Source organism: Choloepus didactylus, chromosome 1 (assembly GCF_015220235.1).
Source record: "Choloepus didactylus isolate mChoDid1 chromosome 1, mChoDid1.pri, whole genome shotgun sequence".
NCBI lineage: Eukaryota > Metazoa > Chordata > Mammalia > Pilosa > Megalonychidae > Choloepus > Choloepus didactylus.
In genome coordinates this window covers 94,966,446-94,983,178 of record NC_051307.1, presented here as the reverse complement: position 1 = coordinate 94,983,178, position 16,733 = coordinate 94,966,446, and the positions used below count along the sequence as shown (strand labels likewise).

The window sequence follows — 16,733 nt, the reverse complement described above, 5'->3', positions numbered from 1 at the left end:
CAAGAGATGAAAGACACAATGGAAACATACAACAGCAGATCTCAAGAGGCAGAAGAAAACACTCAGGAACTGGAGAACAAAACACCTGAAAGCTTACACGCAAAGGAGCAGATGGAGAAAAGAAAGAAAAAATATGAGCAACGTCTCCGGGAACTCAAGGATGAAACAAAGTACAATAATGTACGTATCATTGGTGTCCCAGAAGAAGAGAAGGGAAAGGGGGCAGAAGCAATAATAGAGGAAATAATTAATGAAAATTTCCCATCTCTTATGAAAGACATAAAATTACAGATCCAAGAAGCGCAGCGTACTCCAAACAGAAGAGATATGAATAGGCCTACGCCAAGACACTTAATAATCAGATTATCAAATGTCAAAGACAAAGAGAGAATCCTGAAAGCAGCAAGAGAAAAGCGATCCATTACATACAAAGGAAGCTTAATAAGACTATGTGCAGATCTCTCAGCAGAAACCATGGAGGCAAGAAGGAAGTGGTGTGATATATTTAAGATACTGAAAGAGAAAAACCACCAACCAAGAATCCTATATCCAGCAAAGCTGTCCTTCAAATATGAGGGAGAGCTCAAAATATTTTCTGACGAACAGACAATGAGAGACTTTGTGAACAAGACACCTGCCCTACAGGAAATACTAAAGGGAGCACTACAGGGTGATAGAAGACAGGAGTGTGTGGTTTGGAACACAATTTTGGAAGATGGTAGCACAACAATGGAAGTACACTGAACAAAGGTAACTATGAATACGGTTGAGAGAGGAAGATGGGGAGCATGTGAGACACCACAGGAAAGGAGGAAAGATAACGACTGGGACTGTGTAACTTGGTGAAATCTAGAGTATTCAACAATTGTGATAAAATGTACAAATATGTTCTTTTACGAGGGAGAACAAGCAAATGTCAACCTTGCAAGGTGTTAAAAATGGGGAAGCATTGGGGGGGGATGCAATCAGCATAAACTAGAGACTGTAACTAACAGAATCATTGTATTATGCTTCCTTTAATGTAACAAAGGTGATATACCAAGGTGAATGCAGATAAGAGGGGGGAATAGGGGAGGCATGTTAGACACTTGACATTGGTGGTATTGTCTGATTCTTTATTCTACTTTGATTTAAGGTTATTTTTCCTTTTGCTGCTTCCTAGCTGTCATTTTTTTGTTTCCTCTTTCTTTTGCCTCTTTACCTTCTTTGACTCTCCCTCCTGCCTTGTGGAAGAAATGTAGATGCTCTTGCTTAGTATGAGCAGAATGTTCAATTAGGATGAACTTAAATGTTTGGAAATGAACAGGGGTGTTGGTAGCAAGATGTGAGAATAACTAACAGCGCCGAATGGTGTGTGAATGAGGTGGAAAGGGGAAGCTCGGAGTCATAGATGTTACCAGAAGGAGGGCTGGAGGTCAAAAGATGGGAATGTATAAAACTGAATCCTGTGGTGGGCAGTGTCCATGATCAACTGTACAAATACTAGAAATCACTTCCATGAACCAGAACAAATGTATGACAATACAATTAGAGGTTGGTAATGGAGGGGCATATAGGGAAGAACTATATACCTATTACAAACTATATACTACAGTTAGTAGTATTTCAACATTTTTTCATAAACAGTAGCAAATGTACTATATCAATACTACGAGTCAACAGCTGAGGGGGGTTGGTTAGGGATAGGGGAGGATTAGAGTTTCTTTTTCTTTTTTCATCTTTCACTTTATTTCTTGTCTGGAGTAATGAAAAGTTTCTAAAAATTGAACAAAAATTAAGTGTGATAGATGCACAGCTGTATGAGGGTACCCAGGGGCAAGTGATTGTACACTTTGGATCTTTGGATAATGGTATGGTATCTGAACAATCTCAATAAAAATGAAAAAAAAAAAAAAAAGACAAAGACAGACTGAGGAACTATCCCAGATTAAAGGACTAAGACTAAGGAGACATAACAACTAATAAAACATGTGATCCTCGATTGCGTCCTAGTCCAGAAAGAGGGCATTAGTGGAACAACTGACAAAACTGGATTGCTTACAGATAGGCTAACAGTATTATATTAATGTTAATTTCCTGGTTTTGATAAACTACTGTTGTTACATAAGATAATATTTGGGCAAAAGCTGGGTAATGTGCATATGAAAATTCTGTATTATTTTTGCAACTTTTTTGGTAAGTTTGAAATGATCTCAAAGTGAAAAGAAAAAAAATTAAAACATTAAAAATTTTGGGGAAATCTCGCAGAAAGTAACACAAAATGACAGAGATTTTTTAAAAAGACAAAACAGAGAAAGGTTGGAAAATTAAAGGGATCAGGTCAGTAAATCAAATGTCCAAACAGTAAGAGTAATCAGAAAGATAGACTAAGAAAGTATAGGAAATAAGTAATTCAAGAACATTCCCAGAATTATAGGACATAACTTATTTTTTTTTTTTTCCAAAACTATCTTTATTTAGGTCATTCAAAATGCATGGTCACAGTGTTGCAATGGAGTGAAAATAAATATGTAGATAAGCAGATTTACAATACAACATGCATATATTACACACCTACTTATGCAGAACACATAATAAAAAAATACTTGCCACTCATTCCCTTTAACATAAATTCAAGTTGTACAATTGGAATATTACCCAATCCAGAGAAAATATAGTATCATAGATCTGAGAGAATTCTCAAGAGATCATCTTGTCCACCTACATATCTATCTATAAGAGAGAAAATGTCTAAACTAATCAGAATTGAGAGTTAATGTTTCTTTATTGGAGTTCTATTCTGCTATAAAGCTTATTTACATATGTAAAATCATTTTCTTACCACGAAACAACAACCTCTTGGGAATCCTCACAAATAAAAAGGATCATGTTAGTTTTCCTTCCTGGGAAAATCTCTACGGGCATGATCTTAGAAAATCTGTCAAGAACCCTATATTATAACCCCTTGAGTCTAAGAGGCCTACCCCCTCCTCTTGGGGGTCCCCCACACCTTGCCCTGAAAGATGGTCATGTACTTGCCCACCATGGCCCAGTTTGCATAAGACTGATCCTCATCTGCAGGACCATTGGCGAATTCCAGATGCTGTAGTTTTCTGGAAGGGCAGAATGAAAAGAATCCTAACTGTTGGCAAGGGTTCCATGCGTCTCCTGGGCCCCTAAGATTCTCACAGTCCATTGCAAACCAGCTTCACTCTTACACTTTATTGATAAGCCCCCACCCAGCCCTCAAGGAATAAGAAAAGAGAAGGGAAAGAACACACTGTACAATAAGCTACGGAGATGGTCCTCTTGATCCCCTAGTGTTCAGAATAGTGTGTCACTCCCCGCGCCCCCTCCCCTTCCTCATGCTGGTCCCTCCAGAGTTGAGCAAAGCCAAGAAAATCAAAGCAAATCAAAACAGGACAAAGCAAAGCTGCAGACCACGTGTGGAAGTGTGTAGAACACAAGAAGCCTTTTTCTGTACCCTACCTGCCAGTCCCTCACCCCCTCCCTCCCACCCTAGAGCTTTAGGCACGGTCTTAAAACTTCTTTACACAACTGCCAGAATTCATTTGAAAAGGCGGCTGGAGTTTATCTCACTTTCCCTGGTTTCCCATCTCTCCAGAAAAGTCCAAAGTTGCAGTAACCTAATCTTCATGGAGTAACAAAATATCAATACTCCCCCCAAACAGTTTTAACATATGCTTATAAACAACATTGTAGGAAAGAGAGAAATACAAGTAGGCACAAATAGCTGGCTTAACCATTTTGTGAGCTGATTACAGAAGAAGAAAGCTAATTTTATTTTTTCTGGCAGAAGGGAGGAGAAGCCAATAGATGAAAATCAGCCTAAAACATGGCAAATCTATCCCACCGGGGCAACTGTTATCCTCACCAGGAACTATTCACCTCTGTCCCATGTAGAAATTCCACTCCAGGGACTTTCCTAGGGTCTCTGTCCCCCCAACCCCAGGTCTCCAACATTCACCCTCTGTGGACCCAGCCCACTAGATCAGTGTCAATTTTGGACACAGTTGCTTGCTCCTAGAATGTGAGTCTAGTTAGAGCCCCATTAACATCTCAGTGTTTCTAATCAACATGAATATATACATCTTTATTATTTTACCTTCTCTTGTTTCTCTCTTTTATAGCGCACATCCTATTCCTGGTCAGATCCTGGGATGTTGTCAATTTCTGTCCTGCACAGCCCACCCTAGCTTAGGTGCTGACACGAAGCCATATTCTTGGCCTCGTCCCTTGGGAGCTTCCCATGTGTTAAACTGGCTCCATAAGGTTTCAAGCAAGAGACTAGTACATACGATGTTTGATGATGAGGATTTATTGCTAGCATACTTAAGAATGTGGGGTCATAGGGGACCTTGTTTCCTCAGCTGTATACTCTGCCTAGGTTCCAGGACTTCCAGCCAGACTATGAGCAATACCAACCCTGCACTTACTTCCCTCAAAAGGGAGAACTTAACTGAATGGGTTTGCCACCTTCCAATATAAAATGCTCTCACTCTGCAGATTTTATGCCACACTACCTCAGAAGCACTTGTTCTACAGCTTGATCATGTGTGTACAGCTCATAGGCGGCTGCCTTTGGCTTGGCATCAGTGCCTGGTGAAGCCAGTTATGATCAGGACATTGAGTTGGTTTCACTCGAAACAGGACATAACTTATTATAAAGTAAAAAGCATAATAAATGAAAACAGACTCACACCAAGGCATATTAATTATGAAATTTCAGAACAATGGAGGCAAAAAAAAATGACTTCCTAAAATCTTCTTGGGAGGAAGAATGACCAAAAAAAAATTCACATATATATATTTATATACATAAAGGATCAGGAATCAGAAAGTCAATAGACTTCTTAATAGCAGGACTGGACACTACAAGACAATGCAGTAACACCTCCAAAGTTGAGGGAAAACAGACGGAGAAAGATTGGAGGAGGGGTGTACTAGTTATGACTTTAAATTTAGGCATTTTAAGTTTCAAATGACTATAAAAAATCCAAGTGGATACTTATCATTGAATATAAAGGTCAGAAATTCTGAAAAGAGAATATCACAGGAATTCCAGTTTAATTCATCAGTTTATAGAAACCAAAGTTATAGAAAAAGATAAGACAGCTCAGGGAGAATTTATAAAAGAAGAGAATACAACCTAGGGCAGTGCCCTGAGGAACTCCAGGGTATCAGAGTGAGGTAAAATAAGAAGTCTAGTTAGTCAGCAAAGAAAAGTGGGAAGGATGGTAAGGATGATAATGTGGAAAACCAAGTTAAGCGTGGTGTCAGCAAAGCTAGAGAATGTTTCTAGCAGAGGAAAATAGTCAATCAAAGGCTGCTGAGAGGTCAAGCAAGATAAGGATTAAAAAGTATCTAATTTGCAAGAGAAAATTTTAGTAGAATGAAAAGGGCAGAAATCGAGATGGAGTGAAGGGAATATATGAAACCATTCAGAAGACTGACTAAAGATAAGAGATAGGACAGTCCTTTTGTTTTGTTTTGTTTTTTGTTTTAGTGTACACACTTGTACATGTTTAAATGCTGCTAATGGGATATTTTACTTGTAAATAAAGATAGCAGAATGAACACAAATTCTACTTTCACTCCCTCTGTGATGATTTGAAGCTGTGGGTATGCCAGAAAATTATGTCCTTACAGTTAATCCATTCCTGTGTATGTGATCCTATTGTTAAGGGACCTTTTCTTGTTTCTAAATGCAATTTTATTGAGATGTATTCACACACTACATAATCCATCCAAAGTATACAATCAATGGCTCACAGTACCGTCATCTAGTTGTGCATTCAAAGCCACAATTTTAGAATATTTTCATTACTCCAAAATAAAGAAAAAAAATAAAAATAAAAAAGAACCAAAACATCCCATACCCCTTATCTCCCACCCCACTATTATTTATTATTCATATATATATATATATTGTCTTTAATACTCATCTGCCCATATACTGGATAAAGGGAGTGTCAGTCACAAGCTTTGCCCAATCACATGGTCACACAATAAAAGCTATACAGTCATATAATCATTATCAAGAATCAAGGCTACTGAATCACAGTTAAACAGATTCAGGTATTTCCTTCTAGCTATTTGAATACACTAGAAACTAAAAAGGGATCTCTATACAATGCATAAGAATAACCTCCAGAATGACCTCTCAACTCTATTTGAAATCTCTTAGCCACCGACACTTTATTAATAAAGTTTCATTTCTTTTCCCCCTTTTGGTCAAGAAGGCATTCTCAATCCCATGATACCAGCGCCACGCTCATCCCTGAGAGTCATGTCCCACATTGCCAGGGAGACTTAAACCCCTGGGAGTCATGCCCCAAGTAGAGGGGTGGATAGTGAGTTTATTTGCAGAGTTGGCTGAAAGAGAGAGGCCACATCTGAGCAACAAAAGAGAATTCTCTGGGGGTGACTCTTAGGCATAATGATATGTAGCCTTAGCTTCTCCTTTGCAAGAATAAGTTTCATAAGGGCAAGCCCCAAGATCAAGTGCTTGACTTATTAAATAGGGAGTCCCCAATGCTTGTGAGACTATCAAGAATTCCCTAGGTGGGGAAGTTTAGTATTTCCATATTTTTCACCAGTCCCTCAAGGGGACTTTGCAAATACTTTTTTATTTTCTGCCCAAAATACTCTGGAATGCCTCAGGGTATTACTTTAATCTGTACCGACTAACAAGATCTCATTACCTATTCTAGGTTCCATATAATTATGCTGTTTAAATAAACTGACCCTACAGGTTAAATTAGAAGGTGTGCCACAGAGAATATTAATTTTGAACCAAATAAACATCTCTTAAATAATAGTTAAAACTCAGGAACAGATGTGACTGCTGTAAGAGCTTACAATCTAGGAACCTTTACAATAAGCCTTATCGAACATTCTGTACTTCTGCATCATCAATTGCCCATTCTCTGCCCACATTCTGTCTGCCCCCTGTTAACCTATGCTCTCGGATCCAATTCTCAGCATTTGCTCACCATACTTAGTTTATGTTAGTAAGGCCTTATAATATTTGTCCTTTCGTTTCTGGCTTATTTCACTCAACACAATGTCCTCACAGTTTATTCACCTAGTTGCATGCCTCACAACTTCATTCCTTCTTGTAGCTGCTCAGTATTCCATTGTATGTATCGTGTGGGACCTTTTGGTTATTTCAGCTGTGGCGTGCCCCAGGTGGGTCTTAATCCTCTTACTGGAGTCCTTTATAAGAGAATAACAGAAAAAAGCCTTAGAAGCTCAGAGAGAAAGCTCCAGGAGCCAGTAACTGGAAGCAAGGAAACCCAGAAGAGAAGGGAGAGACCAGCAGACGCCGTCATGCGCCTTGCTGTGGGACAAAGGAGTCCAGGACCACTGGCAGCTGGCCTTCAGGAAGAAGGTAGTGTCTTGATAATGCCTAGATTTGGATATTTTCATGGTTTCAGAACTGTAAGCTTGTAAACTAATAAACCCCCATTGTAAAATCCATCCTATTTTATGATATCTGCATTTCAGCAGCTTTAGCAAACTAAAATATCATTCTAATGCTACAGGATAAAAACTGGAATTCTGTAACTTAGTGAAACCTAGAGTGCATGATGATGGCGGTTAATCGTACAAATATAAGAAAGTTCGGACATGAACTAGAACAAACATATGTCACGAATACAAGGTGTTAATAATAGGGTACTACATGGGAAAAAATACAATTAATGCAAACTAAGGTCTATAGTTAAACAGTAATATTGTACTATTCTTTTATTAATTGTAACAAAGGCACTATACCAAAGCTAAATGTCAATAATAGGGGGAAATAAGGGGTATGGGAATTTTTTTCCCAGAAGAAATGAGAATGTTCTCGTATTAACTGTGGTGGTGAATGCATAACTATGTGATTTTACCAAGAGTCACTGACTGTACACTTAGGATGGACTGTATGGTGTGTGAATAAAACTGTTTAAATAAAAAAAAATTGATATTTAAAAAATTAAAAAATAATAATATAAAATAAAAATACCCCCCTAAAACCCCATAAGAATAAAGGATTTTTTAAAACTTCTTTTAAAGGTATAACTTAAATACAATGAAATGCACAGATCTTAAGGGTTTGTTTTTTTTTTTTACAAATGCATATACAAACAAAACAGAAGAGAAGAAAACAGCAAAACAATTTAGAAGTTGTAATGCAGACTGACTTAACAGAACTAAGAAAGTTAAATCTCAAGCTTACAGGAGGAAAGCAATCCAATTTATACAACATTACCTCAAAACAAGTCAGGAATTGACAGTGGTAGGTTGTATAGAGAGGAGTGTGAACATGGAGCTAAAAACAAGATGGTTAAATCATTTAAATACACTCCCACACTCCACAAAACCAGCCACTGTCCCTCCCCCAACCTTGCAGAAGCCTGGAGCCTATTCTCTAGACTGGAACAGTGCTGTCCAATAGAACTTCTACAATGACGTAAATATTCTAAATCTGCCCTGTACAATATGTTAGCCTCCGGTCATATGTGGCTATTAAGCACTTGAAATGTGTCTATTGCAACAGAAGAACTAAATCTTTAATTTTATTTACTTTTAATTAATTTAAACTGTCATATGTGGCTAGTGGCACATATGACAGTACAGCTACAGAAAGTAAAACAAAGGATTCCTGAACCAGAAAACGTCTGATTCAGTTGAGAATGAGGGTTTATCATATTGAAAACAGCTGAGTTAAACGAATATAAGTGAATGTTTACATACTGAAAGCTGAGACCTCTAGACTTTCTCTCATTTTAGCTACCAGATTCTTGGAAGCCAGGAGACTTGATGATTCTCCTTTGGGAATTCTAACTGGCCCAAGAGAATAGACAAAGATATTGTATTGAAAGCTCCCCAACAAAACAGTCCAGCCAAGGCACTCTAAAATTGACAAATCCTAAGCATATGCTCAGAGCTGCTAACCAGCTTTTTAATTGTCATTCTTAAAAATGAGTCACACCAGACATCTGGAAATGAAAGGTAGATACCAAAATAAACAACAAAGCAACCAAGAAAAAAAGAGATTATGTATGGGGAACAAAATGCAAAAAACTATAAATATCTTAGAAGAGATGAAATGCTTAAATTCATGAAAAAAAAAACAGGATATAAAAAAGGGAACATGCAAAGAACAAAAATAACTCTTAGAAATTAAAAAGGAGTGCAGAAATTAAAAGCCTCAATTGAAGACTTCAAGAAAATCAAGGTAAGGAAATCACCCAAACAAGTAGAACCCAGAAAGAAAATAATAGACAATTAAGAATGGGTAAAATGACCAATCTGGATAGTCAATCATCCAAAAATAAGTATTTCTAAAAACAGAAAACAGAGAAAATGGAACAGAAGGTATCTCAAAGAAAAACTTCAGAAAAATTTCTAGAATTAAAGGATGGAAGTTTCCAAATTGAAAGGCTCACATCCACAGGCTAGAAAAATGGATGAAAACAGACTGATACTACAGTTGTTCATTATCGTGAAATTGAGCCCAGTGGGGACAAAAAGCAGATACTATAAGCTCCAAATAGAAATAACAATCATGCAATAAAGGATCAATAATTAGAAAGGCTTCAACCTTGTCAACAGCAACAATGGAAGCTTTCTATGAGAAAATTATTTCCAACCTAGAATTCTATAACCAGGTGAATTAACATTTAAGTAGGAAGAGAGGATTACGAGGTTCTCAGAGATGCAAGACCCCTTACACCTTTACTAAGGAAACTATTTGAGGCTGTGTTCCACCAAAACAGGATAATAAACCAAGAAGACAAGAATACAACAGGAGATTCAACGCAGGAGCGAGGCATCTTCTGGATAAAGGTGAAGGGAGATTTTAGGATGGCAACAACCAGTCTCAGTCTTCTGAGCAAGTCAGAAGGCTTTAGAAGAGATGTAGTAAAGAAGTTGAAACTGATAGAATATTTTATATATCTGAACACACATAAAGAAGATTTAGGCAGTTGGCCTAGATTCATCAGTTGAATGGTAATAGGAACTTAGAAAAATAAAACAAACAAAAATATTAGACAATAATGACCTCCTAGGAAACAAGGATTTGTAAAGAAAGGAAAAGTAATTGTGGTTTTTGGAAATATAATCATGGTATGATAGTGTTATGAGAGTAATCATAGTATAAAAAGCTAAACATGGCTTAGCTCTGAATAGTATACACAGTCATAATAATGCTAACACTAAATATTCATCTATTAAAACAATTAAGTATATTGTGAAAAACAGATGGAAGGGAAAGCTATAAATGTATATGGGGGATAGATGGAAAATGAGAGCCTAATTCTCATTTTCTATAACTGGAACCATAATCAATAGAAAATGCAATATGGAGCTAAACATCATACAATTACAGGTAAAAAAAGGTGTTAGTGGTTACACTGAAGAAGGAACTGGGGGCAAGATATCTGCATTTTGTTTTGTTTTGCTTTTTAATAAGCCATATAGAAGTATTTGACTGCATGTGCATATGTTACCCTGAGAAAAAAAATTTTAATATGGATGGAAATAGATAGTGGATAAAAAATGGGTAGAAAAAAATCTCACAGGCAAAAAGAGCTGAAGATTAAAAAAATAAAAAGGGATAACCAACAGCTCAAGTCCCTAAGAAAATGAGAAAATACCTAGAGCATAAGAAAAAGGACTCATGTTAAACAGAAGAGTCATCTATTCCACTTTAATCTGGTAGCTTCTACTTGGTCATGAAGTAGGAAACAAAGTCTTCTGAAAATGAAATATTCATGGGGAAGAGGAGGAGTCAGGTAGGGAGATTTCAGTCATTTTGCACACTGAGAGAGTAGGCTGACCAGGTAAACCTAATACGACTGTCGATTTACTTAAAATTATTTGAGGGTAAACATTCCAACATTAATCGTATGGGTTTTTTTTTTTGTTTGTTTGTTTGTTTTTGTTTTTTTTGTAACTTGTTAGATGAAATAGCTCTTATGGCAAACTTGATGAGAGGCAGTAAGCTGTCCATCTGCCAGTATGGTGTGGGAGAAGACAAGGAACAGCCTCAGTAAAATACCTTTAATTCATAGTCAGGCTCATGCTAGATGTCAATAGGCTACAAAAGCCAGCATATTGGACATTTCTATGAGAATGGCCTGTTGACACAGACTTCTGTACTGCAGCATATGAGGAGACTTCGTAAATGTTAGGTGGGAAGACTGATTAAAATTAAAAGCAACCTTCATACCTTGTGGATCACACCCCCTTTATCTAGTGTATGGATGAGTGGAGGAATGGGGATAAAAACTAAAGGACAAATGGGGTGGGATGGGGGGATGATTTGGGTGTTCTTTTTTCACTTTTATTTTTTATTCTTGTTCTGGTTCTTTCTGATGTAAGGAAAATGTTCAGAGATAGATTGTGGTGATGAACGCATAACTATGTTATCATACTGTGGACAGTGGATTGTATATCATGGATGATTGTATTGTGTGTGAATGTATTTCAATAAAACTGAATTTAATAAAAAAAATTAAATGAAAAAAAAAAAAGCAACTTTCATGTGGGGTCCCTCTACATTTCTGTCTCTGTACTCCCAGGGATCCAACTGTGTGTTCATGTTCACCAAATACCAACATTCCTTCAAAGATAAAAAAACAAAACCACACACTAGGGAAACAAGTGAGTTGTCCACTCTTGTCAGATCCTCACTGACCCTAAGACCCCTTAGCCTAACCAATCCTTAAGGAGCCCAATATTTAGGCCAAAATTTGCAGTACATCCAACTCTACAGGTTAACTCAAGCACCATTATGGAAAAGTTCTTTCTCCTTGAGGTAACAGAACAGTTAATGAGAGTGGTAAACAAATAGGGGCTGAGTTACCCACCCCCCCAAAATGAGACAGAATGGATGGTTTGCAGTAGGAAATAAGATTTTTTTAAATGATCTATTGGTATCAGAGCTCATGAAAGGAACCACAGACAAGATCAAGATTGGTGATTAGAGACTTGCATGTGTGGTAACACTGGGGCTACTTTAATCATGTTCACATATAAAGTGGATTAAGTGTCTACTTTAGTCTCAAGTCTTTACAGAGAAAAAAAAGTGCCTCAAGGACCAGAAAGTGACTTCTAGACTCTACTTTTCACTGGGTCTTCAAGTTGTTACTATCCCCTATCCTCGGCTCTGTCTCTGTTTCAATTTTAAACTTTTAACAGTTTAGACTGAAATTGTGACCCTGGGTTCACACCTATCCTTCCTAAACACCTCTATTTTTTTTTTTTTAAATAAAGATATTTATTGACATTTGATAACCTCACGTGAACCCCCTCCCGGTTCAAGCCCACAGAAAGCAGAGATCGGATCTGCCCACCATCAATCCTCCAGAAATCACTAGGTCAGTAAGACTAGTTTTCACTGAGCCACTGAGGGGCTGAATAAGGGGCCATTACCAGCTCCCATAGCCTCGCTTCCTTCTCAGTCTAACCTAAGTTGACACAATTCAAAATTCAAAATATAAAAACTATAAAAAGGCAGATTTGAAACCAGCCACATTCTCCTTCTACAATATCTAAAAGGTCATGCTATTTCAGACCTCTACTGAACCCTGAGCCAGGGGTTCCATATGTGAGATTCCGAATCCAACAGAGCCTGTGTACATTTTTTTTTCAACCATTGCATACCCACCTGAATGGCAACACTTCTATTTTAAAAGGTTTGCTGTCAGAATCTGAAATTGAACAATCTTTAAATCTTCAGAATTAAGGTATTTCAGGCACAAAAATTAAAAATTTAAAAAACTCAGCCACTTGATTTTTCATCTCAGACCCATACCAGATGCCCCTCTAGACTATAAATTCACAGACTACCTAACCGTTTTTTTAATCAGCAAATTCAGAATTCCTTTTCTCATTTGGTTGCAGGAAATTAAAATGCTATAAACATGGTCATTTTTAGAGAGAAAATAATTCAGCATCTTCCTTTAGAGGAATTGTGACGTGCGGCCCATTTCTGCTTCTACTACTAAAATTGTGTGGAAATTGCTAAAGCAATGGGAAAGGCTAGGAAAAAACAATTTGAGAATGAATGTATCTCCTTCAAAGAGAGTGCTCAACTATGCTTGATACTTACTCACCTTAAACTAATTCTGAAAACACTACCAAAAAAAGCCCTGAGGGTTTCACTATAACAGGTCAGAAAAACACATGTGAAGTACTGTTACCACCTTATCAGTCAATTCTTCCTAGGCATCTACCAAATTCTTTAAATCAGTGGCATGGTACAGTTTAACCAGGAAAAAGAAAAAAGGGCTAAAAATTCAAAGACATGCTTAAAGTAAATGCTGAGAGTTTTTAGCTAAACCATGTTTATTAAGCAATCAGAGAAGCATAGAGCCCAGAAGTTCTCAAAACAAGCTCCAAAGGCAACTGACTAGTGATACAAAGTGGTCATGCATAACACAATGGAGCAGAAGGGGAAAAAATGCCTGTGTACAATGCTATGAGTTTATGATAAACTAGAACAAAGGCAAAATATTCTTAAATTGGATTTTTCCATGATTTTTGAAGACTTAGCATAAAAACTTACCCCAAAACTGATTTACAAGGGGATATAATGTTTATATAATTCTGCCAACAAACAAACCTAAGCAACATTTAGTAAGAATTTTAATGTAATGTCTACTACTATACTTTCCTCAAAGTGCATTAAGGAATCTAACTGCATAGAAAACTTTTCTCTTATGGACTCAAGAGTCTACAAAACCTGAAATTGTACTACTGATTCAAGTAAGGTTATTTGAAAAGAAGAGAAATAGGAAAAAAAAAAAATTAAGAAGGTGTGCCAGTTTGAATGTATTATGTCCCCCCAAATGCCATTATCTTTGATGTAATCTTGTGTGGGCAGACCTATCAGTGTTAACCAGATTGTAATTCTTTGAGTGTTTCCATGCAGATGTGCCCCACCCAACTGTGGGTGATGACTCTGATTGGATAATTTCCATGGAAGTGTTGGCCTGCCCATTCAGGGTGGGTCTGAATTAAATTACTGGAGCACTGTATAAGATCAGACAGAAGGAGCAAGCTGCTACAGCCAAGAGGGACACTTTGAAGAAAGCACAGGAGCTGCAGATGAGAGACAGTTTGAAGATGGCTGTTGAAAGCAGACTCTTGCTCCAGAGAAGCTAAGAAAGGACAAACACCCCAAGAGCAACTAAGAGTGACATTTTTGAGGAACTGGAGCCTAGAGAGGAACGTCCTGGGAGAAAGCCATTTTGAAACCAGAACTTTGGAGCAGATGCCAGCCACATGCTTTCCCAGCAAACACAGGTTTTCTGGACACCAGTGGCCATCCTCCAGTGAAGGTACCCAATTGCTGACAAGTCACCTTGGACACTTTATGGCCTTATGACTGTAACTGTGTAACCAAATAAACCCCCTTTTATAAAAGCCAATCCGTATCTGGTGTTTTGCATTCTGGCAGCATTAGCACACTAGAACAGAAGGCAAAGAAAGTAACAAACTAGTTAGGCATGACACATCTCTGAGCCTCTTTATAAACTAAAATGTGAAACCTGATCTATGTCTGTGTTTTCAAATCATGAGTAGCACCCAAGAAGATTTCTAAAAAACACAAATATCCAGGTCCCACTTCAGACCTAGTGAAGCAGGGTGCAGGCATCTAGGTTTTTGTTTTGTTTTGCTGTAATTCAACTGATTCTGATGCACAGCCAGGTTTTGGAATCACTGGATGAAATGACTCTCCAAGTTCCTCTGTATCCATGACTTACAAGTCCAAATTGACAATTTTGTGTCAAAGGAACTGAAGAATGCACTTAGCAGCATAATGCACAGAAGCCATCATCATGCGCCACTGAAGAAAGGAAAGCATCCTTAACTTACCTAACTCTAACAGCAGGTACTACCTACTCAAGTCATTGATTGCATCTTCTTTCCTTCCTCCTCAAACATTTCTCTAATTTGGGGTCCATTAAACTACAGTGGTAAATATTCTTCTCCCTCCAATCTAGAGAAATACTTTCTAAAATTGACGTAAAACTGTAATAACGTCCACTTGCACGAAAGGTTTGAGCGCCTGTATTTATTCTCTGCACACTTTCAACTAATATGAAATGTTTTAGAGGCAGAAAGGGGGGGTCCTCAAAAATATGTAGAGTAGTCCTAAAGTGGACCCAGGTTTAAACGAAGCCTCTCTCAGCTTTTTTCCTAGAAAGGGCCCACTGGGCAAAAGCTTCCTTGAGTAATGGGGAAACTGATTTGGGTCACCCCTCATATACCAATAATGTTTTATCAATAAGCATGAAACAGCTGGGTTACTAGGAGAGTCTGGTTTCTTCCTCATGCCGCCCACTCCAAAGCACAAACTGCAGTTAAGGTTCTGACCACACATGACCCTAGCATATCTTCTGGCACTCTCCTCCATGCCAAGCCTAGTTATTATGGGCAAAAGGCAAAAAACACATAATTTGGAACCTACCATTAAGTGTTCTAGATACTCTTAAACCGAGTTTAACCAGATTTCCAAAACATTTCACGACCAACGTTCTGCTTTCTTCATTTCATTTACTCCTAACCAACCTACCCAAATATAGAAAAGCCCCACTTTACAGGGGCTTAATATGAGATTAAGACCACCACCAAATGGCAGGCTAGAATTTCAACTCGGCTCTTTTGACTTTAAGTCCAAAACTCTTCCCATCTCCCACATCCTCTCCGCCACCCCACTATCAACTAGAGTGGTCATACAGTGGAACAGGGATTGATACTACCTAGCATAGCTAGAATAGAAAGGACGGGGTTCCCACTACCCTAATGCTCAATTGTGCCCTATCCTTTCACCCCAGGAGTACTGGAAAGGAATCAAAGGCAGGAAGGTGGAAGAATTGTCCGAACAAACAAAAACCCTTGACTTCCAAGGCGGCAGGAGCTTAAGGACCTTTAACAACAGCTCTTCCTCTCAAAGCTTTCCCCGACTTCAGGGGGAGCGGCCGGGGGCGCTAGTTTCCTCTATTCCGGCATCCTACAGCCTAGGAGAGAAAGAGGGAAGGGCAGCGGTCCCTCGGGACGAGTTCCTACTTCGCCCCCAGAAAAGCACACCAGTGCACAAGGAGAAATCTGCTGTCTCCGTGCGTGGGGGGAGGGCAGAGCTACGGGCCTCCCGGCCGGAGCGCTGAGCTAGCGCGCACTAGCGCGGGAATAGCCAGCCAGCCTGGTCAGTCCATCGGTCCTTAAGTCATCTGGTCGATTTGACGTCCGTGCTCCTGCTTACCTACGTCCCTCGCCACCGGCACCTACCCCGCAGCGGGTTAAGACATTGCGGCAGTTCGGACTCCGGCCCCGCCTTCGCCAGCTCTAAGGGAAGCCCGTCAGCCAGGAGGTGTCCGGCCTGCTCACAGCGGCCAGGGCCGCCGAGCTTCCTTTCTAGCCGAGGCCGCGACGCTGGCGCTCACTTACATCGTCACCTCCTTCTCTGCCCTTCCGCCTGCAGCCCCCTCCCGCGCCTTGTGCAGGGAGCGGGGGAGGGAGCGAGCGTCGGGCTGCCGGTGGGGGCGTGGCTCCACCGCCCCTCAGCTTCCGGCGGCGCGCGCTCTTGGATTCCCGCAGCCTCCGGTTGGCGATCCAGGCCCTGCGGCCGGGAGGTTCGTGTCTGGTGCGGTGGGTCTTCTCGTTGGATGCGTGAAGAATTGTACAGGTTTTTTAGACCAACGTTTAGCCTCTCTCCTCACATTTTTACACCA

At 39.1% G+C, this 16,733-nt stretch overlaps 1 protein-coding gene across 5 annotated transcripts in view; it reads right to left on the bottom strand.

The window, feature by feature from the left end:
• Positions 1–16,444, bottom strand: part of SENP5 (SUMO specific peptidase 5) — a 91,730-nt gene extending 75,286 nt beyond the window's left edge. For 3 of the 5 annotated variants that reach the window (XM_037837743.1, XM_037837735.1, XM_037837747.1), the window contains exon 1: positions 16,265–16,444. The gene's annotated coding sequence lies outside the window, so the exon portion shown is untranslated. The remainder of the gene's footprint in view (positions 1–16,264) is intronic. The other 2 variants (XM_037837736.1, XM_037837750.1) reach the window with 2 other exon arrangements.
• Positions 16,445–16,733: the final 289 nt, after the last annotated feature.